The sequence below is a fragment of the Ovis aries genome, chromosome 2, assembly GCF_016772045.2.
Source record: "Ovis aries strain OAR_USU_Benz2616 breed Rambouillet chromosome 2, ARS-UI_Ramb_v3.0, whole genome shotgun sequence".
NCBI lineage: Eukaryota > Metazoa > Chordata > Mammalia > Artiodactyla > Bovidae > Ovis > Ovis aries.
Window position 1 is genome coordinate 97931308 of NC_056055.1, and position 24639 is coordinate 97955946.

At 39.4% G+C, this 24639-nt stretch overlaps 1 protein-coding gene across 5 annotated transcripts in view; it reads right to left on the reverse strand.

Moving 5' to 3' along the window:
• The window catches only part of LINGO2 (leucine rich repeat and Ig domain containing 2), a 1524944-nt gene that overhangs the window by 1221491 nt on the left and 278814 nt on the right, over nucleotides 1-24639 (reverse strand). For all 5 annotated transcript variants that reach the window (XM_042243510.2, XM_060411026.1, XM_060411027.1 and 2 more), the window contains exon 2: nucleotides 17105-17201. The gene's annotated coding sequence lies outside the window, so the exon portion shown is untranslated. The remainder of the gene's footprint in view (nucleotides 1-17104; nucleotides 17202-24639) is intronic.

Genomic DNA, 24639 nt, shown 5'->3' on the forward strand with positions numbered 1-24639 from the left:
TTAGATTAAACTTGCAGTGTCAAATAAACTGCCACCATGTCCCCAGACATATACACTATGGTATGGATGTCAGATCCTTTTTAGTAAGTTTTTGAAATGACTCTCAAATATATAAGGACATCACTCTCGATTAAATGACAGTTCTGAGCATGGGAAAACCCTAAACAGCATTTATAGGAGTTAGCGACACTAATATAAAACAGTGAATAACCATGCCATGCTTAATTTGCAGTTCTTTCATTTCCCTGCAGATAGCTCGGTGTCTCTCTGCTGTTTAGAAGCTTGTTTTACAACACCTCCATGAGCACTTCTGCCTCCACCTGGGCAGGTACAATCCATTTTGTCTGCTACTGAGTTTCTCACCATCACCATCACACAAATTTGCAATGCAAGGACAGACCCGTTCGCCTGATTTCTTTCTAATAAAAGTGTATGTCTGGGATGTGGGACTACACTTTATATGACTGTGCTTAACCACCCAGTATTTTGTCAGGGGCCACACAGGTCATAGGGTAAAGTGAAGAAAAACGACGAGTCTCGTCAGAGGCAAGGTTCAGTATAAAATCTCTTTTCTAACTGTGGGCTTCCCAGGTGGCTCAGTGGTAAAGAATCTGCTTGCTAAGACAGGAGCCTCAGGAGATGTGGGTTCGGTCCCTGGGTTGGGAAGATCCCCTGGAGGAGGAAATGTCACTCCACTCCAGTATTCTTGTCTGGAGAACCCCATGGTCAGAGGAGTCTGGTGGGCTACAGTCATGGGGTCACAGAGTCGGACACAACTTAGCAACTAAACAAGACGCTTAGGCTGAGGAAACACAGGGCTAGAATATAACAGATTAGCAAGTATATTACTGGTCAATGATGTCAAATGCAAAAGGGTTGGCAACACTTTTGTCAGGAGACAACACTGACAAATGAAGCCAATACAAACCAAATAAGTGCTCAAGAAAATAAAAAGCCTGGAGGAGGACCTGTCACTATAATGGATTTTCATGAAGCAAGACTGTATCATATTCAAGATATGTTTTATGAACACCCATTCCTTTTTCTGGCAATCCCGAAATCATGTTTCCTTAATTTCTGATGTAGCATAGTTCCCAGAACCCACCATTTTAACATCCTTTCCTGTAGCCTAATCTCTTCCTCTCTTTAGTTCTTGTTCATCTGAGTCAATACTGGAGACAAACTTCCACTGTAGATCAATCACAATATTCAGATTCTTTATTCCATCACTAGGAATAACAGTCACCACTGATTGAGCACTTAATATATCTAAAACACTATGCTAAGCATGTTACAGACATTATCTCATTTCATATTCAGAGAAATTCAATGACATAGGGGCTTTCAGATCTTTACCTCTATTCAGAACTTCCTGAGTTCCACAATATTTTCTCTAGTTGTTTAAACCTCCTGCCCCAATGAAACTTTTCTCTAACTAAGCCTGTTTTCCCCACAGCATCCTCAGGGACCTACTCTATTCTCATTTCATCCCCTGCCTAATATCCCTACTAAGCTTTACAAATGTAAAGATACTTCTCAACAATATTATTTATTCTCCATTTTCATTGCTATAGCTTTAGTTTAAACCCTAATTACTTCTCTCACACATAATTACAACTTTCTTATATGTGGTTTATTTGCCTTTAGTTTATTTCTTTCCAAACGATTCCCCACATTATTGGCAGAGGGATTTTCCCTAAAAGATAATTCTCAACATGACACTCCTCTGGTTCATGGGGTTCCTCCTAAGCTTTCAGTTTAAGCCAAAACGCCTCTGTAAGATTTAAAAGCCTCTGAGTCTCTAGCTTCATCCACTGATTGCACAAGCATATTTTATTAGCCCATCACTAACTATCTCTAAACCTATTTCTTGGTGTGAACAAATCTATTCCTTCTGCTTTCAGACATCAGCAAGATGGCAGCAGGAAAAGACAATATGCTACATGGACAAAAATCTGACAGGGTATAGAGAAGGTCCACACACAGGCACCCGTGATTTTATGGAGATGTAGAAATATTTTGGGGGCAAAGAGAAGGGGAGGACTGACGGGAATATAATAGTTCTTCCTGGGCAATGTGAAGATTTGGGGAAAAAATATATTTAGGTCTCTGAAGATGCCAGCTTTTTAAATAGGTTACTGAAGCATGCCTTTTCTTTGAATAATTTTTGGCCCACACACAACTTTCAACTCCTATTACATTACTTTATGCTGATCAACATGGCTGTCTTTCAAGAGAACACTGTCCTGCAGCAAAATGGAAGCTAAAGGCAGTATGCCCAGATAGCAGCAGTCATTTGCAAATAGACAAGCTAATGAGTCTCTTAGAAAGAGACTCTAAATGACTAATGCAAGCCAGAAGGGTCCATCAGATAAATGCCTACTTTTCTGTATCTTCTTTAATTGATTTTGACTGACACAGTGATTCAAAACTTTGATGTCAAGGGCTTATGTCTCTTCCGTTCTGTCACAAGCTATAAACACTTCCATGCTGAGTATGAAAAAAATGATATTTTCTTTATTAAAGGAGAAGGAAATAATTTCAATTGTTAAAAAACACAGATACCTTTTACTCCATATATTTGTATTTGGTATTCCAGTGTACAGTTTCACACACTAAAATAAGGAAAAAAAATCTTCCTGTAACTTTGCTCCTTGTAACAAAGGGGTAAAAAGGTAAAACAATAAAAGTAAGACAAAGATTTCAATTTGTTTTGAATTCAATTTAAAGTTTACAGCATGATATTTATACATTTTAATCTCAAATTGCTTCAATTTTCCCAATGTTTGTTCGAGGGGTGATTCAATTTCAGATTAGTTCAGATTGCCTTGGTAATAGAGCTATTGTCTGCTGAATAAATTCATCACGATAACAATGAGGTTCATTTAAAGGGGAATGTTCTCTGTTTTCTGCAATCTGAGATTTGATACTGGCTTTGATTTTGGTAAAGAACTCTACCATTGCTTTAAAATTATCTTTCTTTAAGAGAAACTGTGACAAAATCCAAGAGAGTGATACTCATCACTGCTGGTATCGGGGCCCAGGGCTGGCCACACCAAAATGTGCCTCAATGGCACATTGCTTATTTTGAATTCAAGTTAATTTAGAAATGGTTAGTGCAAGAAGAACACTCTGACCCTCCTCTTTGTCTCCCTGAAATCAGGAAATAAATATCTCATATGAAAGGTACATTCCTTGCATCTGAGGTAGAAGGACACTCTTATCACCAGAAACAAGGAATTTGCGTTTAGAATTCTGTATGAAGAAACCTCGATACTTCTTTAATTTACTACCCCAAAACCAAACTCTTTATATTGTTCACCAATTAAGCATCTGAATCCTAGGTTTCTTTGTCCTGTCGATTCCTCACAAATGCATCATTTCTTTGCCTAAAAAGTATAAGAGCTGCTTGATTTGGCCACTTCTTTAGGTCCCATTTTCATGAGACATGTTTCAAGGCATGAATTAAAATTTGTTTGTATTTTCCCGTTAATGTGTCTTATGTTAAGTCTTATTATTAGTCCAGCCATATGAATTCAAGAAGCTTTGAGGAGATGACCACCTCTCCAAATCTGGTTTTTAGTTTAGTTTTTTTTTTTTTTTAAGTACATTTTTCCAAGATTAAATACAAAAAAAAAAAAAAAGTACAAAAGAGGATATACTAAATATTATGACCTCAAAATTCCTAGGAGACATTTTCAGCAACTGACATTAAGAAAGGGATTAACATGTTAAACATGATGAAAGATTTAAATTTTTTGAATGTTCCAATAGCTTTACAATTATGAGAACATCAAATGTGATAACAGCATATCCCACTTCTCACATTTTTTTTTTTTAAAATCCTTACTGGTAATCTCAAAAATGGAACTTTCAAAATATATTGTGCTAAAAAGGGCTCTTGGAGCTCCTGTTATATGACCTATTTTTTTTTTTTTCTTATTCTATTTTGTGGCTCTCCTATAGTTAAGATTTAGAAAAAGATTTTGATTGGGACAGTAGGAAAGAATCAATATAAAAGTTAAATAATGCAATATGATAACCGTGATGAATACAAACACTTGAACTCCTTTATTATATTTATATAATAACTGAGAACACTTAAATTTTAATATTTTCATATACATAATGATGGGAGTCAAAATATGCATAGTGAGAAGTTGATTCACATTTATTTGGCAAAAATCAATCAGCAACTGTATCAAAACTAAGTTAGCTAAATAAAATTAAGTTCTGGAGGCAAATGGGGTTAATTATAGTGTGTGTGTGTGTGTGTGTGTGTGTGTGTGTGATTTTTTATTTTTTAATCTTCATTCTTGTTTTAACATCTTTGAAAGTTATTTCTTATTGTTAAGCTTTCTGATTACAATTCAGATGTTTGCCAGAAACTGAAATCTTGACTCTACAGTTAGGAAACCTGCCGAAATAAAGGTCAGCCTGAAGTACCTTTTTTAAAAATCTATCATTACATGGCAAAAGAGGGACAGCCAGACTTCGTTAGAAAAAAACAGAAAGCAAGAGGGAGAAAATGGTATGGTGCTCAATAGGAATAAGATTAATACTAAGACTTATAAGCTTCTTTCATGGTTTAGTCCCTTTAACTAGTCAATAAAAATCAGTTTTTAATATCCTTCAGGTGTAAATTCAATGAAATCATTAGGAAACCAAACTTCTCCCACCATCTGAAAAGAACGTCATTTAAAAAGCCTTATGTTCAAATCCTTTTTTAAGTGACAAGTCAGTAGTCAGAAGAAAAACATACATAGGAAAATTCCAAAGGAAAAAATTGACAATGGTGCCAAGATGTCTTGTGAAAAGTCAGTGATTTGAGTGAGTATAGAAAAAAGTCACCAAAATTTGATAGTGATGCTGATATTCAAGACCAGAGTGAAAATAATGGATTTCTTTAAGTCATTTTAGTAAAGTCTTGCAAATAATCCTCTGAAGAGGGCAGCAGACATATCATCATCACTTAAGGACAGTGAAACTAAAGCTCAGAAGAGTTAAGCTCTTTGCAGATGGTCACATGGAACGAAACTACAGTGGGATAACAATGAGTTCACTGTTTAGAGATGGTAAGTTTCCTGTTTGACATATATAATAAATCACTGTTTAGAGACAGTAAGTTTCCTGTTTGACCTGTATAATAAAAACTATCACCAAGTGTGTTTTAAGAAGGTATTAATGAGATAATGTATACATGAGGTTTGACATATTATCTGACATATGATAAACTATTATTACCATCATTATCATTATGATATAATTAGTCTGTCACATATGAACACACTGTATTTGTCAACTAGGGCTATCATAACAAAATACCACAGATTGGGTGGCTTAAACAACAAAAATGTACTTTCTCACAGTTCTGGATGCTAGAAGTCCAAGATCAAGGTTCTGACAGATTCTGTTTCTGATGAAGGGCTTCTCCCTGCCTTGCAGACCAGTATCTTCTCATTTTATACTCATTTAGCCTTTCCTGACACCTCTGGTATCTTTTCTTCTTTTAAGAACACCAGTCCTATTGGATTAGGACCCTATCTTTATGACCTCAACCTTAATTAACACTATGAAGGGTCTACCTGTAAATACAATCACATTGAGGGTTAGGGCTACTGCTTACAGATTTTAAGGGAGTGTTGTCAGTCTACAATAGCCTGTTCTCTGCCACCACCCCCGCTTCAATTCCTGTTCTTCTGGCATGCAAAATACATTCACCCCATCCCAACTGACCCAAAAGTTTTAACCATTTGCCAGCATCGACTTCAAATCCAAAGGCTTATCTAAACATCATCTGAATTGGCTAAGACTCGAGGTATGAGAAATATCAATAACCTCAGATATGCAGATGACACCACCCTTATGGCAGAAAGTGAAGGGGAACTAAAAAGCCTCTTGTCGAAAGTGAAAGAGAAGAGTGAAAAAGTTGGCTTAAAGCTTAACATTCAGAAAATGAAGATCATGGCATCTGGTCCCATCACTTCATGGCACATAGATGGGGAAACAGTGGAAACAGTGTCAGACTTTATTTTTTGGGGCTCCAAAATCACTGCAGATGGTGACTGCAGCCATGAAATTAAAAGACACTTACTCCTTGGAAGGAAAGTTATGACCAGCCTAGATAGCATATTAAAAAGCAGAGATATTACTTTGTCAACAAATGTCCGTCTAGTCAAGGCTATGGTTTTTCCAGTAGTCATGTATGGATGTGAGAGTTGGACTGTGACGAAAGCTGAGCACCGAAGAATTGATGCTTTTGAACCATGGTGTTGGAGAAGACTCTTGAGAGTCAGTCCCTTGGACTTCAAGGCGATCCAACTAGTCCATACTAAAGGAGATCAGCCCTGGGTGTTCTTTGGAAGGACTGATGCTGAAGCTGAAACTCCAGTACTTTGGCCACCTCATGCGAAGAGCTGCCTCATTGGAAAAGACCCTGATGCTTGGAGGGATTGGGGGCAGGAGGAGAAGGGGATGATAGAGGATGAGATGGCTGGATGGTATCATTGACTCGATGGACATGAGTTTGGGTAAACTCTGGGAGTTGGTGATGGACGGGGAGGCCTGGCGTGCTACCATTCATGGGCTCGTAAAGAGTTTGACACGACTGAGTGACTGAACTGACTAACTGACTAGGTATGATTAATCCAGGGACAAAACTCCTCTCCAGATGTGAGCCTATGAAATCAAATAAGCTATTGCTTCTAAAATACATGGTGGAGCCAACACAGGATAGACGTTAGCATCCTGAAAGAGACCCATGAGAAAGAAGAAAGGGGCTCCAAGCAAGTCTAAAAATCCAGCAAGGCAAATGTTATTAGTTCTTAAGACTGGAGAATAGTCCTCTTCAGCTTCATGGTCTGCCCTCACGTGCAGCTGGGTGGAGTCCCACCTTTCAGTCTCACTGGGACAGAGGCCTTACCTTTGCTGCCCTTCAGCCATGGTGGAGGCCCTACCCCTTTGGCCACAGGTGGCAGCCTTGCCCCTGGGGTCTGGGCTGATCTCTGATTCACCCTTGGGGTCATCATTCTTCTCTTTTCTTGAAGGATAAGATATGCTCACAGCTAGATAGTGGAGAGCTCTTTGGTCTGGTCCTATAGCAGCCCAGAAGCCCAAAATCCTTTCTCTATTTCATAGGATAATTATTCCCTTTTGTCCAAACAGGCAGTCAGTGTCTACACTGATATAATCCCATCTGTATTCCTGACTTCTGCTGAGATACCTGTTGGACTCCATAGATAATCTCTTCATGAAGTGACTGTCCAGCCAAACCCTTGGTGTTCTCACCAAAACAGGATTTCTCATTTTTTACAATGTGGAGAGGCAGACAGTATCCCAAATCTTTAAGTTATGATTCCTTTCACTTAATTATTCCTTCTTCAATTCATCTGTCTCCTCTCACAATTTACTATAAGTAGTGTAAACTGGACACTATAATATATATTAAACTAGTCATACCTCCATGACTTTGCCCATTCTGGAATATATATCTCATTAATCAACAAGATATGTTGGGCAGAAACAGCCACCAAGTAGGGACTATTGAGCAGTGGGACATTGTGTTCCATCATATTTATGTAAAGACAGCTTATATTTAAAGACAAAAAAACTGTGCTTTTTTTGATTATCTTCCTACACTTTAGCAAATTTTATCTGTGTAACTATATCCCTTTTATAAGTCCTTGAGAACACGCAGGGTGCAGAAACAGTAACCGTGGGGGTGAGTGAGGAGGAATGCCTAAGTTGGAAGGCGGCTAGAAGACCCTAAGAGGGCTGACGGTGAAGACTGTAACATACACGGAGATCATTCTTTCTTTCCTTTGCTAAGACCTCTCTCAAAAGGCCTACTATTCATTCGCTCTTGAGGCTGAAGCCGTTTTTCACAATTGGCTTCCCCAGACCGCGACATCCTATTATAAAGCCCCTATTTTCCAGAAATGCAGAACTTCCTATTTGTGGCCTGCCATGTTCTTCCATGGGATTCTCTGGTGGCTCAAACAGTAAAGCGTCTGCCTGCAACGTGGGAGACCCAGGTTCGATCCCCGGGTTGGGAAGATCCCCTGGAGAAGGAAATGGCAACCCACTCCAGTACTCTTGCCTAGAAAATTCCATGGATGGAGGAACCTGGTGGGCTATAGTCCACAGGATCGCAAGGAGTCAGACACGACTGAGCGACTTCACTCACTCACAGAAGTCTCTCTTCTGTCTGTAAAGACTCATACTACCAGCACCAGATCAAATGACTTATTCTCTATGCTGTCTTCCTTAATACCTCTAAGCACTGGCAATCACTCCCCCCAACTACGCCTTCATAGAAGTTTACCTGTGATAATATAATTGGCTATTCATCCATAGGCTTCCTTCTCCCACTTACATGTCAGGTCTTGAGAATAGAAGTTTATTTTACTAATTTCTCTATCTTCAAAGCTAAGTACAGTATCTGGTATACTGTTGTTTTTTAGTCATGTCCAAATCTTTTGCGACCCCATGGACTGTACCTCACCAGGCTCCTCTGTCCATGGGCTCTTCCAGGCAAGAATACTAGAATAGGTTGCCATTTTCTTCTTCAGGAGATCTTCTCGACACAGAGATTGAACCTGCCTCTCCTGCTTGGCAGGCAGATTCTCTGCCACTGAGCCACCTGGGAAGCCCATCTGATATAGAGAAGGTACTTAAGAAATGTGTGCAGGATAAATGAATAACCTCAGTGCCTTTCTGTCCCCATCCATTTAATTTATTTTCTGAGACAAGAGTTGGTGTTTACCTGTATTGACAAGGTGTTTACCTGTACCAACATGAGTTGGTTTCAAGACCTGTAGTCCTCTACATACCAGTCTGGAATAACTGAACCAAATTCTGTTTTGGCTTTATTAAGATTAAATTCTCTTTATTAATGCGACCCAGCATTGCTTGTGGCTGTGTTTAACTTGTCAAGAGCTGCAAAACTAAACATTTTTCACTCTGCATGAGAAGATCAATATAATTATAAAAATCATTTATGAAGTACTATGTTTCATTTAATAATTTCTCCATCGCCTTGTGTCTGCCTCTGCTGTGGGTCATCATCTTCCCCTTTAGACCATTACTGATGACTGCAGTTTCAAAATCTTGCTTGTTGCTGGTTAGCTATTTGCCAGAACTGTGTATTTTCTTTCCTGGACAGTCAGGTAGATTCTATAGCCCATCCTCCATTGCACTGGAGAATTTTCTAGCCAAAGGAACTTGAGTGAAAGTATGAAACACCACTTCTGAGCCGGGACCACAAAATGCCTTATGTTTTCTTATGTCTTTTTTGCTCCTGTTGGCTGAATGAAACTAAACAGGATGGTTCTGGAAGTCACATTTTGAGACTAGACAGCCACGAGATGGAAGGAGCCCAGACCTTTGAATCTCTGCTCTAGTGGGAGCTGACCAGGTACCAGCCATTAAAGTTTTTGACTACAAATGACTAAAATAAAATTCTACTCTGTTCAAGCTATTAGACATCTTCGGGGTTGTTTGCTAGTGAAGCTAGTATCATCCTAAATAACACAGCTGCTTTACTTCAGTCATATGTCAAGATATTCAACAAAATTGGAGCGGCTAATGAAGTAAAATGGCCCCTAAAACTTTATATGTGTATATGTGTAAGAAATCAGAATGGGGAAGGAGGTTCTGTGGGGCTCTGGCTAGTGACTGCTGTAACTATGAAGGATTGCTGACAGGCCTCCCATTACTGCAGACTGCTCCTCTTTAACAGGCAGCTCTCAGGCAGCCTGTGCTCCTGCTGTTTGCAAAACTTACTTTGAATATACAATGCCAATTATAGGGACTGAACATGTCAAGATTTTGACAGGTGTCTACAGAGTTATGCAATTAATTTTATTTATGTACTTTCTGCTTTAAATACCCCTGAAAAGAAGAAAAATTTTCTAATGCACCTTAAAAAGGGACACAAATTTGCCCCTTCATCCCAAATTACCACCTCCCCCCCGCCCATGCACACACACACACAAAACAAACAAAGAGAGACAGAGAGAGAGAGAAAAGAAAATGGAAAGAAAGACAGGAAAAAGTAACATTGAGGGAAAATAAGCCGATTTAGTAATGGAGTTTAGTATGGACATAAAATAGCTAAAGTATCTTGAAAGTTCTCAAGCAAGTCATTAGCTGCAAAAGCTCTAAAAAAGTTCAGAGATTGTGACCAGTGCCAGACAAGGCCTGACATTTTTTTTGAATTCTAGGGTAGTGGAGCATTTATTAATATCCAGATATACAGATTTAATTATGCTGCAATCACAATTTTACTGTCACTCTTTAAAACTGAGATAAAAAACACTTTTCTCTTATTTTCAGTGATCGTGTGATATAGCTTGGAGCAACAGATAATGACAACACCGCAAGTGCCAAGGAGGCACTTACATGGTAAGGATGCTGTGCAATTAAATTACCTAACACCGCGTGATAAACCCAAGCAGGGTAAAGTTAGCTTCCCAAATCAGAAAACAAATTTTCAAAACTAGACAAACTTGTAAATGTTCTCGTATTCTCAAGAGATAGCTAAAACTCATCATTTTGCTTTCTACATTAGGATAAAATTTTTACTCACTTATTCATTTATTTAGCACATAAATCCCAAAACCTATTATAAGCATTAAAACAATTTAACTCAGATAAAATTAATAGTCTACATATTATCCATTAATTCCTCAATGAAAAAAATGGTAGCAAAATCAACTAGAGAATAACAGCATTGCAAAATACTTGGGTGATATTTATTTTCAAAGGTTGACCGCTAATATCTGCATTATCCAAAAGGCAAATATCCAACACCTCAAGAACAAGCCTGAAAATGCCTGAAGGCAGGGGGTGTGGCAAATGATGGCGACTGGGAATATGTTTACTCTTACTCTCAACAGCTTCCCAGAGGAACAATGCTTGGGAGGAGGTCTTTAAGTGTATTCATATTTTCCTTTGAAATATTTTAAAAACATGCATAATACATACACATATTACATACTCCCACACCTTATTAAAGTTGACATCAAACACACATTTGGCACATGTTGTATATGTATAAAGCATATAATTTGTGTTATATAATTGATACATACTTTAAACATATGTTCCTTAAAACCTTGGATATATAGATACTTGAAGATTCTATCTTATAGAAAGGAATCTGAAAGAAGGTCAAGTTCCATCTTATAAAAAGAAATCTTAAAGAAGGTCAAGGTAGATGAATAGAACATGGGTCATGTAGCAGAAAACAGGTAGATTAAAACAGTAACCTTGCCTTAAGCCTGTCATCTGAAGGAAATAAGGTGCTCTCCCTTCATTTCTTCTTTGAGCATCATTAGAAGTAAAGACATGAGTAAGAAGCATACCTTTGTGCTATTAAGTGAAAGAGGAACAACTGTGAAACGGGAGGTGGAAAAACTAGATTTGGCAGAACGTAAGTGGAATCTCAACTGGACCACTTTTAAGAAAGAACATATATGGAAACTGAAGATTCAGAAGTTATTTCCCTGAAAAATATCTGAATTTGTGTATCATCTTCACTATTAAGTTACTGTATACTGTAACTGAGAAGCAAGTAGAGTCAGTGATGGGATTCAACAGCAAGAAGAACCAATTTATGAACAGCATTCAACTACAGCAATTGGCTATGAACCAAAGAGTTCTGCAGCAAGAACTGCTGATTGCCTGGGCTCTGACATCAGAACCACCTGGGTAGGAATCCTTGTCCAGTCTCTGCCATTAGCTAGCAGTGACATTATGGAAAAGTCATATAATCTGTCCAAGTCTGTCTCCTCACGTTTTTGCATTCAATCGAAGCAGAATCTCCAGCAAACATTTGCTGATCTTAGCCCTTCTCCCCCTCAAATAACAAATGAACAGCTGCCTCTCTGCTACTTAAATTTCATATTATTATAATTAAAAGAGTTTTTTATACTTATCTTCTCTACTAGAGAATGAACAACTGGAAGGCTTATTGATACCTTTCTTCTGATTGCTTCAAACAACAGCTGGCACAACTAAATGCTAAGCCAGTGACCAATGTGTGTGGTCACTATACTTATCTCAGTGCTTTGCTACTGCTGCTGCTAAGTCGCTTCAGTTGTGTCTGACTCTGTGTGACCCCATAGACGGCAGCCCACCAGGCTCCCCCGTCCCTGGGATTCTCCAGGCAAGAACACTGGAGTGGGTGGCCATTTCCTTCTCCAATGCATGAAAGTGAAAAGTGAAAGGGAAGTTGCTCAGTCGTGTCCGACTCTTAGCCACCCCATGGACTGCAGCCTACCAGGCTCCTCTGTCCATGGGATTTTCCAGGCAAGAGTACTGGAATGGGGTGCTTTAGCAGGGATTAAATGAGATACTCTGTGTAGACCATTGAGTTGAATTTGCCAGCAAGTATGCTCAGAGGTACAAGAAGCTGTCAAGGGAGTAACAGAGAGAATGGGAAAAAAAAAAAAAAAGGGAGAAAAACATTGCCTTGTAATAGACAATCAACCATGAGGATATTTTAAGGCATATACCTAGCATACACTTTGTTAGTCAGAAGGTGCACAAACTGTATTCTTAGAAGGCAAGATAAAAAGCCACGGGCTCTCCGTCTGCTGCATGTGTGCAAATACAATCATCAAACTAGTGTTTGGTAGGGAGCATTCTGTGTACCGGAAAGTCTGTTAAAGACTCACTCAAGTCTAAATTATGAAGCTAGGAGAACACTGTGTCCATAAGACACCAAGGCTTTCTTTGGATATAATGAAAATAACTATAGATTTAAAATCTCTAAAATAAAGATCCAAGCAGATGCACTAAATGTGAAAAAATTAAATTTAGTATTGTCCTGAATGCAAAATGAGAATAGATCAGGTGAGGCAAGAAACAATGAAGAAAATCTTACAGACTATAGATTTGGACATTGTTATCCTGGAGAAGGAAATGGCAATCCACTCCAGTACTCTTGCCTGGAAAATCCCATGGACAGAGGAGCCTGGTAGGCTACAGTCCATGGGGTCGCCAAGAGTCGGACACGACTGAGCGACTTCACTTTCTTCACTTTATCTAGGTATCAGAAGCTTAAGAAGTCTACTTAATGTAAGCTATAGAAAGTTTTATTTGGATAGCCTAGGGTGCTTATGTGTGTATGTGTGTTTTAAAATCACTTTGAATGTCTTTAAGCAGGGCTAGGATTCTGAAGTTCAACTCAGGGTTCATCATTCCTTTTGTCTCCTATGTGCCTCCTTCATACTGCAAATGCATAAAAGATAAATGCAGTTGCAAAGAGACTTGAAGACAATGACAAATTTATGTATTTCCATGGAAGAGGATGGGCTGAAAAGAAAACAGATCTAGAGGAAAGTGGTCAGGAAAATAGTGTAAGGAATAAGAGGAACAAGGTGAGATGCTACAAAGTCTAGATAAATAATATCTAGGCAACCACCACAGTGTTCTTTATTTGGAGGACCTGTGCTTTTTTGCAGGCTAAGATTGACTTCCCAAAGGAGTCATAGTATGCTAGGCATGCACGGCTAACACATTTATCAAAGAATGCATTAATTCATTAGGGTATTTCTTCCACCATGTAGAATCGCTTAATGACAATAGTTAACAAGCCTATCTATCTTTTATACAAGGTTTAGCAGAGAAGCTGTCCGGGACTGTTTGCTCTATAAATTAAGCCAGGAATCCAGGTTCCCATGTTGTTCTACCTTCAGACAATTGTCCTTGTTTGCACAATAAAAGATGGCTCACCAGGACATCTCATGCTATGTTCATTTTCCAAGCTACTAGAGGAAGAAGGAGGAGATGCATATACACGCACCATTTAAGGACATGACCTGGACACAGCCCACATTACTGTAGCTCACGTCCCATTGGAGAACGTAAGACACCTAGCCAAACCTAAATAAAAAGGAGACTGGCAGAACTGATGAAAATCAACAAGTACACTGGTGAATAACAACAAGGATCTACAGAAAATGCTTGAGAAATTTTTATTCCAAAAAAATTTCTTTCCGAGTAGTTTTACAGAGCAGATGAAATAGGTCTGCTCTACTGATGCTGAAAGTCCAAATCAGCAGGTGATGGTGATTAAGTGCTCAGGAACTTAAAACAAACACAGGCTGATTGTCCCCATATGTGCTTATGCTGCTGGCTGCCATAAAACAAAAGTCTTTCATGATTGGAAAATTGAATTATCCTAGGATTAGGAAGCAGATGCAGCAGTTGCATACCAATCTGGTGCCAAAACTGAGTTCTGACCCTATCATCTCCTAACTTCATGACTTGATGAGCCAGTAACTTCCATAAATCTATTTTTGTTAATCTGTAGAATGTGGATGCTAACTACTGAGAAGGTCTACAATAAAAATTTGATAAACTAACACATCTGAAAACAACTGGTTATTAGAAGGTTTTCAGTAAACATTAGCCCACTCACAAGTCCTGTTGTCTTTAACTGCAGCAGTATTTTCTAATCTATCTTTCTATCAACTTCTTACATGTTCTTGCAAACATTTTAAAACTTGAGAACCATTGGCCTCAAGATATAAATATGGAAAAGCTCATGAAAAGGTGTATTATCATACAAGCAATATGTACAAACCTAATTTAACTATTTGTTTTCCATGGCTTAATAATTTGTGAATAAAATGTTTATTTTCCTGGCTAGGCATGCATGTCTGAGTTGAGGCTTCCTCTTATGTCCCCCGCCCCCTTTCATGAGTCAACTCAATCTTTTGAATGAATTTTGCTCTATTTTGGAAGATTCCAAGAAATTCTTGATGAATATTTGGGAGAGCCCCAAGTTGCCCAACCTAGAAGCAGATCCAGCTAGAAAGCTGCCATTTAAAATCATCACCAATGTTCTAAGCAGTAGATGATGTACACATATTCTTTGTGAACCTGAGAACATATTCAATATAATTCTTACAATTCTCATTTAATGATGAATAATACAGAGATTAAGAGGTTAAGTAACTTGGTCACTATCTTAAAGCTGGCAAGACATAAAGCAAATCTCTGGTTATTACCAAGAAAAAGCAAAAAGAAATGAGGCCCTAAGCAAAGAACACCATTCCTAAGAAACAACAACTTTTTAGCTCAATCCAAAGCTGGATTCAATGTGGGAATTTGGGATTATTTATTGAAGAGTCTCTGTTCAAAGGCAAAACTCTTGAATTGAGAAATAATACAGCATTGGAGGTACATGCACCTTTTTGCAGGTGTTTTCAGAATGTAAACTAATTGAAAATAGCTTAGTAATGAATGGCCTCGATTCCCTTCCCATGGTGCTTTGGAGGGAGTCTTTGTCTATTTATGTTGGAGAATCTAGACTAAGACCCTCACTGCAGTCATTACACACTGGACCTCAAGGATGCCTGAAGACTTCTTCTCAAAATCTCACACTGAAAGCTGTGTTTTAATTCTTTCACTTCACGCCATACAAAGCAAACATGTAATCTTTGACTGCAGGCTTAGTATCTGTTCCCACAGAAATGTTGCTGATCATTACCAACACAGAAGCAAGACTCTGAAAGCATGAAGCCCACAAGAGAATGTTTTATAGATTCCCGAGCTGTCACTGGTGAATAGCCTAAGCAAATCTGACTCACAGGGGCACAGTGGGCATCCAGTCTGCAATTACTAGGGAAAATCTGTTCGGAAGTTTTCAGGTAAGAAAGCTAGATAACTATATCGGAAGGTACCGCTGAATACCTAGAGCAAATGAGTCTGTGTATTGCCATTTATAAATGAACGCACCTAAAGTTTCATAGAATTCTAAAGGTTTCAATCAGCCATCTGCAATTGCCTCAATCAATTCCATATAAATAAAATACATTTGAGCCTACTGTTAAAGAATGTTGAATGAAGAGAATATTTTGCACATTAAACATTTCTTTAACGATAAATCTTTCTGGATAGAACTACAATAAAATGATGGCTTCTTTGATAACTTTTACATCATAAGGTCTATTAGTCTGCCAGGCAGAATTACAGGTGCTTTTCATGTGTTATCTCTTATTTCAATGGAATATTGCAACAACCTCCAAGTATAAGTAACAAAAAAGGGAAGAACATTAACTTTCTTGAGTTATATACCAATTACCCATAACGGAAGAAACGGTATCGGTTCGATTAACCAGTTGTTGGCCATGACCGGGTATTTGTACAAAGGAAACCTACAACAGATTTTCATTTTATAGCAAAGGTGAATAGGAAAATTATAGCACACATTTTCCAAATCAGTTTTTCTATATTTTTCAACTTCCTTGAAACACCGTCATCTGGGTAACTACTAACGACTTACAGAAATCTTTCTCTTTTTAAGTGTAGTGGAAATATAAGAGAAATTCCTTCAGTTTCGTTTTCCATCTGAGGGAAGGCAATTATGACTCTTTTCTAAATAGCAGTGTAAAACTTGAGAGTGCTGCCTTCACTATAGTAATCCTTTGACTCCTTACCTAGCACAAAGGCAAGAGGCAGCGTGGCAGCAGAAAGAGCAGAACATAGAGACACAGCACTCTTGTGTCATTTATTAGCTGTGTCATCTTGGACAAGGTTTTAATTTCTCTGAACTTCCATTTTACACAACTGCACCATGAGGATATTACCACCTACCTCCTATGACTATGGTGTTGACTTATTAAGTAATATATATTATGTACATATACACAGTAGGAAATTAATAATAACACATGTGAGTTCCCCACTCCTCTTAAGGAAACAAAAATTTTGTTGTTCAGTCACTAAGTTGTGTCTGACTCTTTGAAACTCCATAGACTGCAGCATGCCAGGCCTCCCTGTCCTTCACTAGTTTGCTCAACTCCCTACCCACTGAATCGATGATGCGATCTATCCATCTCGTCCTCTGTCTCCCCTTTTCCTTTTGCCTTCAATCCTTCCCAGATCAGGGTGTTTTCCTATGAGTTGGCTCTTTGTCAAACCAAAAATAATCATGACAAAATAATAAATACGCTGTTTTCAAAACCCAAACTTATGCACTGGGTTATATACCATCATAACTTATTTTACACACACACACGTCCACACACACACATTTCTCATCACATTCTCCAGAAACCAATCCAATATATTAAGAATCATTTCATCTTACCACAACAGGAAACAATTTCAGCACGAATGCTCCAGCTTCATTTGGGATACTTCACATTCAAGGGCTCTACATCTTGAAACATTCTCCAGTGAATTCTCTAAATGAAATGAAACAAAAACACTTGGGAATATGGAAAAATAAAACTTAGCTCCTTCCAGTAGTGTTCATCTCAAATTTCTCATGTCATTTTCCATCTGGCTGCTTTTGCTCCAATTCTGAAAAAGATCACATATATATTTCTAGACTGCAGATTCACAATCTCATCTGACGTATCTATCCCAGATGACAATATCGCTTGCATTTTTGGATAATGAAATTCATTCTGTTTGTTTCTGTAAGCCAACAGATATACTTAAATTAGAAAATAATAATTGGGATATAAAACAACTCTCACATCAAACTGAGTATTTTTATTCAATCTGTTTCAAAATAAATGATCTAAATATCAGTAACAACATATAAATGATAACAGAAAGTATGACAGCAATCAAGTTATAGGAACTGTCAGATGAAAAAGATCATTTAAACATTATAGCTTTTCTCTTTTTAAGATGCTTGTGGATGTCCTTCTAAAAGATGAATGCATAAAATAAAATCATCATATGAAAATGAAACATATTTATTCATGCCCATAATCACTTTTATTATTATGAAAAGTATAAAACTTTATATATATGTATGCTGTTGTTGTTTATTCACTAATTCATGCTTGACACTTCTGAGTCCTCATGAACTGTACCTCAACAGGTTACTCTGTCCACGGGATTTCCCAGGCAAGAATACTGGAGAGGGTTGCCATTTCCTTCTCCAGGGGAACTTCTTGACCCAGGGATCGAACTCGGGTCTCTTACATCTAGAATATATATATTCTGGAATCTCTGGTGGCTCAGAGGAGCTACAGTCCATAGGGTCACAGAGAGTCAGACATGACTGAAGCGACTTAGCATGCATGCATGCAGTGGTATTCACCTGCAATGAAGGAGATGCTGGTTCAGTCCCTGGTTTAGGGAAGATCCCCTGGAGAAGGAAATGGCAATCCACTACAGTATTTTTTCTTGGGAAATCCCATGGACAGAGGAGCCTAGGGGGCTACAAGTCCATGGGGTCACAAGACTCGGATACAAATCAGCAACTAAACCACTACCGCCATATATACTCTAGACTTGACATTTTGCAAATTGAAACCTCATTCATAAATTTATGAGGTATTATGCTATATCAGAAGAATTGGGTAATTTTAATGGTCCATATTCTTATGTATTTTTCTCTTTCTCTCTTATTCTCTCTCTGTCTCTCTTTCTCTCTCACAGACACACACATGCACACACACACACACACGCACACACATACTTTAGAAGTCAAATTTACTGTAAAAAAATTATAGTGTAATCACATAAAATACAATGAATTCACATTTATTCATCAGCTCAGGTCTATCCTTTTAATAGCTACGTTGGTTTCCTTACAATAGAACCGTCTACAAAAAATTAAATAAAATCTTGGTTATGCAAATCACACTAATGAAAATACTGAAAACCTGATTGTGTGAAACATCTCAAGCTTAAGGAGGCATGTCATAGTGATCAATTTTAAATTAGTCACTTTAGAACAAATTGTGTTGCTTCACTCTCCTGGTGGCTTCCTGAATTTCTATTTCTGCAAAGAACAGTAATTACAATTGTACTGGGTGGAACAAGTGAATCTCTTCTCTCAAAATCTAGATATGAAAATGAATCTACTGGGCCCATCCAATAATATTGACATCTCAAGTCCTCTTGACAGGTTCACTTCACAGACTGTGAAGGAAGCAGAAGGCTGCTCTAATTTCCCTCTCAACAGAGGCTAGATAAGCATGTTGTCAGTTTCTAAGCTATTGTCTCATAGCCCAGAGACCAGCTTCTGTAATCCACATTGAGATTTCAGGGCTGGGTCTCTGCATATCACATTCCCAGTTGACTTTCTGAGGCACTGGAGAGAGCTTGATGGGAGCAAGAGAAAGGGCAAGACGGACTTATTACACCCTGTTCATTTGCTCTCAGTATTACCTTAGCAATCATTCTTTACTCTCTGAACAGAAAGCAGTTTCTGTCCACAGATTTGTCAAGGTCATCTAGAATTGGCTCCCTCTGTCCTCTCAGAGGTGTCAGCACTGAGCTACTGGCATCCTCTCTGAAAGGTCTTGAGTTTATGTGTCCTAAAGCCTATACATTGGGTTCCTCATACACCATCACTGGTTGCACAGCACCGCCTCCAAGAAATATGGACCTCAGAACCACAGGGTCCCTCTTCAAAGCTCCTAGTAACCTCAATTTTTCCTTCAATTCCCCACACCCTAAAGATAGAACTTCTTTCTACAGACACTGTCTCTATACAGCTCTTTCTATTTCAGTTCACCAGCAGGTATTTAACTTCTCTTTTATTTTACATTTTCTGTGTTAAAACAATAGGAGTGGCTTCTATCTTCCCAGACAGACTCTGTAATAGAACATATACTTTATTTTTAAGAGCTTCCATGGTGGCTCAGATGGCAAAAAATCTGCCTGAAATGCAGGAGACCCAGGTTCAATACCTGGGTGGGGAAGATTCCCTGGAGAAGGGAATGGCTATCCACTCATCTTCTTGCCTGGAGAATTCCACGGACAGAGGATCCTGGCGGGCTACAGTCCATGGGGTCGCGAAGAGTCAGACACAACTGAGTGACTTTCACTTTTAATTTTAGGTTGGAGGATGAAAGAATCTAACATCCCTTGAGATGTTTTCATTTATTATTTAATCTCCAAAAATCTCTATGAAACAGGTATGGTTAGCTCAATATTTAGGTTAATAAAGGGTGATAATGTTTATTGAGTTCTTATAGTGTGTTATTATCTTTCCATATTTTATTCTATTTGATATTCATAAACTTTCTGAAAAGGGAGCACATTAGATCCACTTTATGGATGGAGACCTGAACTTGAGGTTAAATTATATGACACATTTTTGACAAGTAGGTAGCCCTAGAATTGTAATATATGTGGATGTGCACCAGTGTGTAGAGTATAGAAGGTTTCCCTTCCCTTCTGCCATGACCTGGAAGCCACACTGATTGCTGATGGAAGTAACCAGAGATGCCCTGCACTGAATGAGGACAGATCTTTGCATCTACAGTATGGAGGAGAGGGGCCTGATGCTTAAAATACATTGTCAGTGCTTTTGCTTTGCCACTTACACACTCAAGTGGGTATGGCCTGGAGAAACCTAGCGTATATAAAAAGAAAGAGACTTCAATATATAATTTCCCCCCTAACCATAACAATGCATGGCTTCCTGTGTCTGAGATGAGAAAGCATTAATTCTTCCTAAGCTGAGCCACCACTGATCTTCTCTACCATACTCTCACGTCCAGATTACTAAAAAAACACAAGAAAGATCCACTTGGCCTTTAAATACAAAATCAAAAAGAACTCTTTCCTAAGTTTTTACACTATTATGGAGAAATAGTAGGATAGATGCAGTGCTATATTAATGATAAGTGAATAATTCGAGCAGTGGTTAAAAGACGAAATGACTCCATATCACTATTAGTATTCACAATGCATGAGATGATCGAGGCGGGGGACAGGGGGTGGTGGTGGTGAGGTCTCAAATCAGTCCATAACAAGACCATGGTAGTTCTGAGCTGCTGTTCCCCATTATGGAAACAAAAGGTGTCTTGGCATCTCGTACCTTCAGGGACACCTTGGGCTGTATGAGACTGTATGTAACTCTGGGTGAGATGGAAGAAAATGCACTGGGAACAATGTAATGTCCATCAGTGTCAGCTGTTCTGATGTCAAACAATAAAGTGAGATTTCTAAAAAGTGTGTTCCTGCCTACTCTGGTGAATTTTTAATACTTTCTAACTGGGATCTGATTTTCCTTTTACTAAAATTATAGGCTTTTATCTTGACATTCCCACTGTTTCTTTATCTGTAAAGTCATGGGGTGAAAAGAAAGTGTCAGTTGCTCAGTTGTATCCAAATCTTCGGGACACTATGGTCTGTAGCCTACCAGACTCTTCTCTCCATGGGATTCTCCTGGCAAGAATACTGGAGTGGATTGTCATTTCCTCCTCCAGGGGATCTTCCGAGCCAGGGATCGAACCCGGGTCTCCTGCATCGCAGGCAGATTCTTTACTATCTGAGCCACTAGGAGTCCTGGAACCACAGTGCTATTTGCCAAACTATTCTTCATAAGGCCTATGCACCAGAAGATTCTAAAACAACTCATATACTGAAATTTGGAAAACACTGTATAGTCTCTGAATCTTTGAGATTCAGAGTACCCTTATAATAGTCAACATTATGAGGATCCAACCATGAAAACTTTAAATAATGTACAACTCGTTTGAGCAGAGTCTTCTCTTCCTTTCACACTGCCATTTCTTGGGATGACTGCATTGCTCTGAACACAGTGTGGGAAATGCTGAATTTGGTGCTCTCTGAAATCCCTTATGACATCGGGATTCTGTAATTCCAAGCAGAGGAGCTGTTTAATACCATAGAACCAAATGGGATTTTGTCCTAAAATAGCTCTAGCTGATTCTGTATTTCAGGTGCTTAGAGTAAGCAGATTCAGGAGCCAGTGGCTGAAGGCCATGGAGAATGGCCCATGATTCATATTCCGGATGCAGTAAGCATCATATTAAAATACCGTGTGTGTGAAGCATTCCCTGGGAGGTACCCTTTACTTACCACCACTTAATTTCTAGGTCAACGAGCATAAGGGGAAATTTTCTTTTGCAAAGATCAAGGAACAAAAGGAGGATCACAGAAATGAGCTAACCACCCGCCAAGCAGTGCAATGCCAAATTGCAACATATATACATGGATCCAAGTGAAATCTGGCAGAATCAGAAAGCTTTACCTTGGAAGAAAACCAGAAAGAAAATGCTGTGCCTGAAGTAAACGTTAATGTTTTATCTTATGGCTATGTTCCTCCTTTAAGCTCAGCATTCCCTAGATTCTCCTAAAATTTATGATTCTAGTTTGACTATTGTCTGCCTTTTATAAGTGAGGCTTCCCAATTCAAGGCAGCAAAAATTCAGTCCATGCTTATCCATCTCCCTATACCGTTAAGCTTTAGAGGATAAACTCTTTGAGTTTATACAAGTATGCTGCTGCTGCTAAGTCGCTTCAGTCGTGTCCGACCCTGTGCGACCCCATAGATGGCAGCCCACCAGGCTCCCCCGTCCCTGGGATTGTCCAGGCAAGAATATTCGAGAGGGTTGCCATTTCCTCCTCCAATGCATCAAAGTGAAAAGTGAAAGTGAAGTCGCTCAGTCGTGTCCGACTCGTAGCGACCCCATGGACTGTAGCCCACCAGGCTCCTCCATCCATGGGATTTTTCAGGCAAGAGTACTGGGGTAGCCATTGCCTTCTCCTTATACAAGTATAGCAGCTTCCATTTTCAGGGTACAAACTACTTTTTCACATTTTTTGTTGTTTTGATTGGTTGTATCACTCTATGTGAAAAGATCCCAAATCACACAACAGAGTTGAGTCTGGGAAAAAAAGATTTACCTAAAGATTTTAACATTTAGGGAAGAACACATTCATAAATCACTTTGCCCTAGAATTTCCACTTATCACTATAATCCAAATTTCACCAATTTGAATAGAAATAAAGATGCTATTGATCGTTTATTAAGTACCTGTTTTGTTCTAAGCAATGTGCTAAGTTCTTTACTTATAGCATCTTAATACCTATAATAAGCCGATGAGTCTGGTGTGACTATCATAGCCATTTTAATCACAGGAAAATCTCAAACTCAGAATATATAAGCTTTCTCAAAGACACACTCCTTTTAAGCGGCAGATCTTGTAATCAAACCTAGGCCTGTCTGATTCCAAAGTCTAAATTCTTAATGATGCTACTCCATTGCTAATTATTTGCGATACAATGTAATCAATGCATGCATGCTCAGCTGTTCAGTCATGTCCAACTCTTTACGACCCCGTGGACAGAGAGGCCTGGCAAGCTACTGTAGGCTACTGTGGATCTTCCCAGAAAGAATACTGCAGTGGGCCTGCATTTCCTCCTCCAAGAAACATGGTAGTTTAAAAAAATATATAAAAGACCAAACATTAAGGCCCATGTCATGCAATCTGTCTGTACCCTCTGTATTTAATATGGCTTGGGTCCTGGGAACTACAGTTGAGTCTAAACACTGTGATGGAATTGACCTTGGTGGTAGGAAAACCTTAAGATTCTGTTTAATGGCGACCCTGTAATAAAGAATCGAGCTGTCATTATGAACAAAGTATCTACCCAAAAATCTAGGCAAGAAGACAATACATGAGATCCAACAATGGAAGCAAAAACAACACGTAAGTTCAGGCAATGGGAGCACAGGAAGTACAATACAGCAAAGTATGAAAGGACAGCAAGAGGAGCCCAGAAAGATCTGAGGCACTGGAGAGAGAGGTGCAGATGCCTTAGAGAGTTCAGTTCAGTTCAGTCGCTCAATCGTGTCCGACTCTTTGCGACCCCATGAATCGCAGCACGCCAGGCCTCCCTGTCCATCACCATCTCCCGGAGTTCACTCAGACTCACGTTCATCGAGTCCGTGACGCCATCCAGCCATCTCATCCTCGGTCGTCCCCTTCTCCTCCTGCCCCCAATCCCTCCCAGCATCAATGAGTCAACTCTTCGCATGAGGTGGCCAAAGTACTGGAGTTTCAGCTTTAGCATCATTCCTTCCAAAGAAATCCCAGGGCTGATCTCCTTCAGAATGGACTGGTTGGATCTCCTTGCAGTCCAAGGGACTCTCAAGAGTCTTCTCCAACACCACAGTTCAAAAGCATCAATTCTTCAGCGCTCAGCCTTCTTCACAGTCCAACTCTCAAATCCATTCATGACCACAGGAAAACCCATAGCCTTGACTAGAGGGACATTAGTCGGCAAAGTAATGTCTCTGCTTTTGAACATGCTATCTAGGTTGGTCATAACTTTTCTTCCAAGGAATAAGCATCTGTTAATTTCATGGCTGCAGTCACCATCTGCAGTGATTTTGGAGTACAAAAAAATAAAGTGTGACACTGTTTCCCCATCTATTTCCCATGAAGTGATGGGACCGGATGCCATGATCTTCGTTTTCTGAATGTTGAGCTTTAAGCCAACATTTTTGCTTTCCTCTTTCACTTTGATCAAGAGGCTTTTAGTTCCTCTTCACTTTCTGCCATAAGGGTGGTGTCATCTGCATATCTGAGGTTACTGATATTTCTCCGGCCAGCGGTGGCCAGGAAGAGACACCCCGCGACAGAGGTCAGGAGTGGCCAGGAGAAGCCACCTCAAGCCCGAGGCCAGGGGCGGTGACCCTGAGGAACCACCCCAAGCCCGAGGCCAGGGGAGGTGGCTGGGAGGAGCCACCCATACCCGAGGCCAGGGCCCACAGCCGGAAGGAGCAACCCGAGGAGCGGTGGCTGTGCAGGCGCAGGAGGGCCTAGAGGAGCTATCCCACGTTGAAGGTCAGGAACGGTGGTGATAAGGAGATGCCCCTCGTCCAAGGTAAGGAG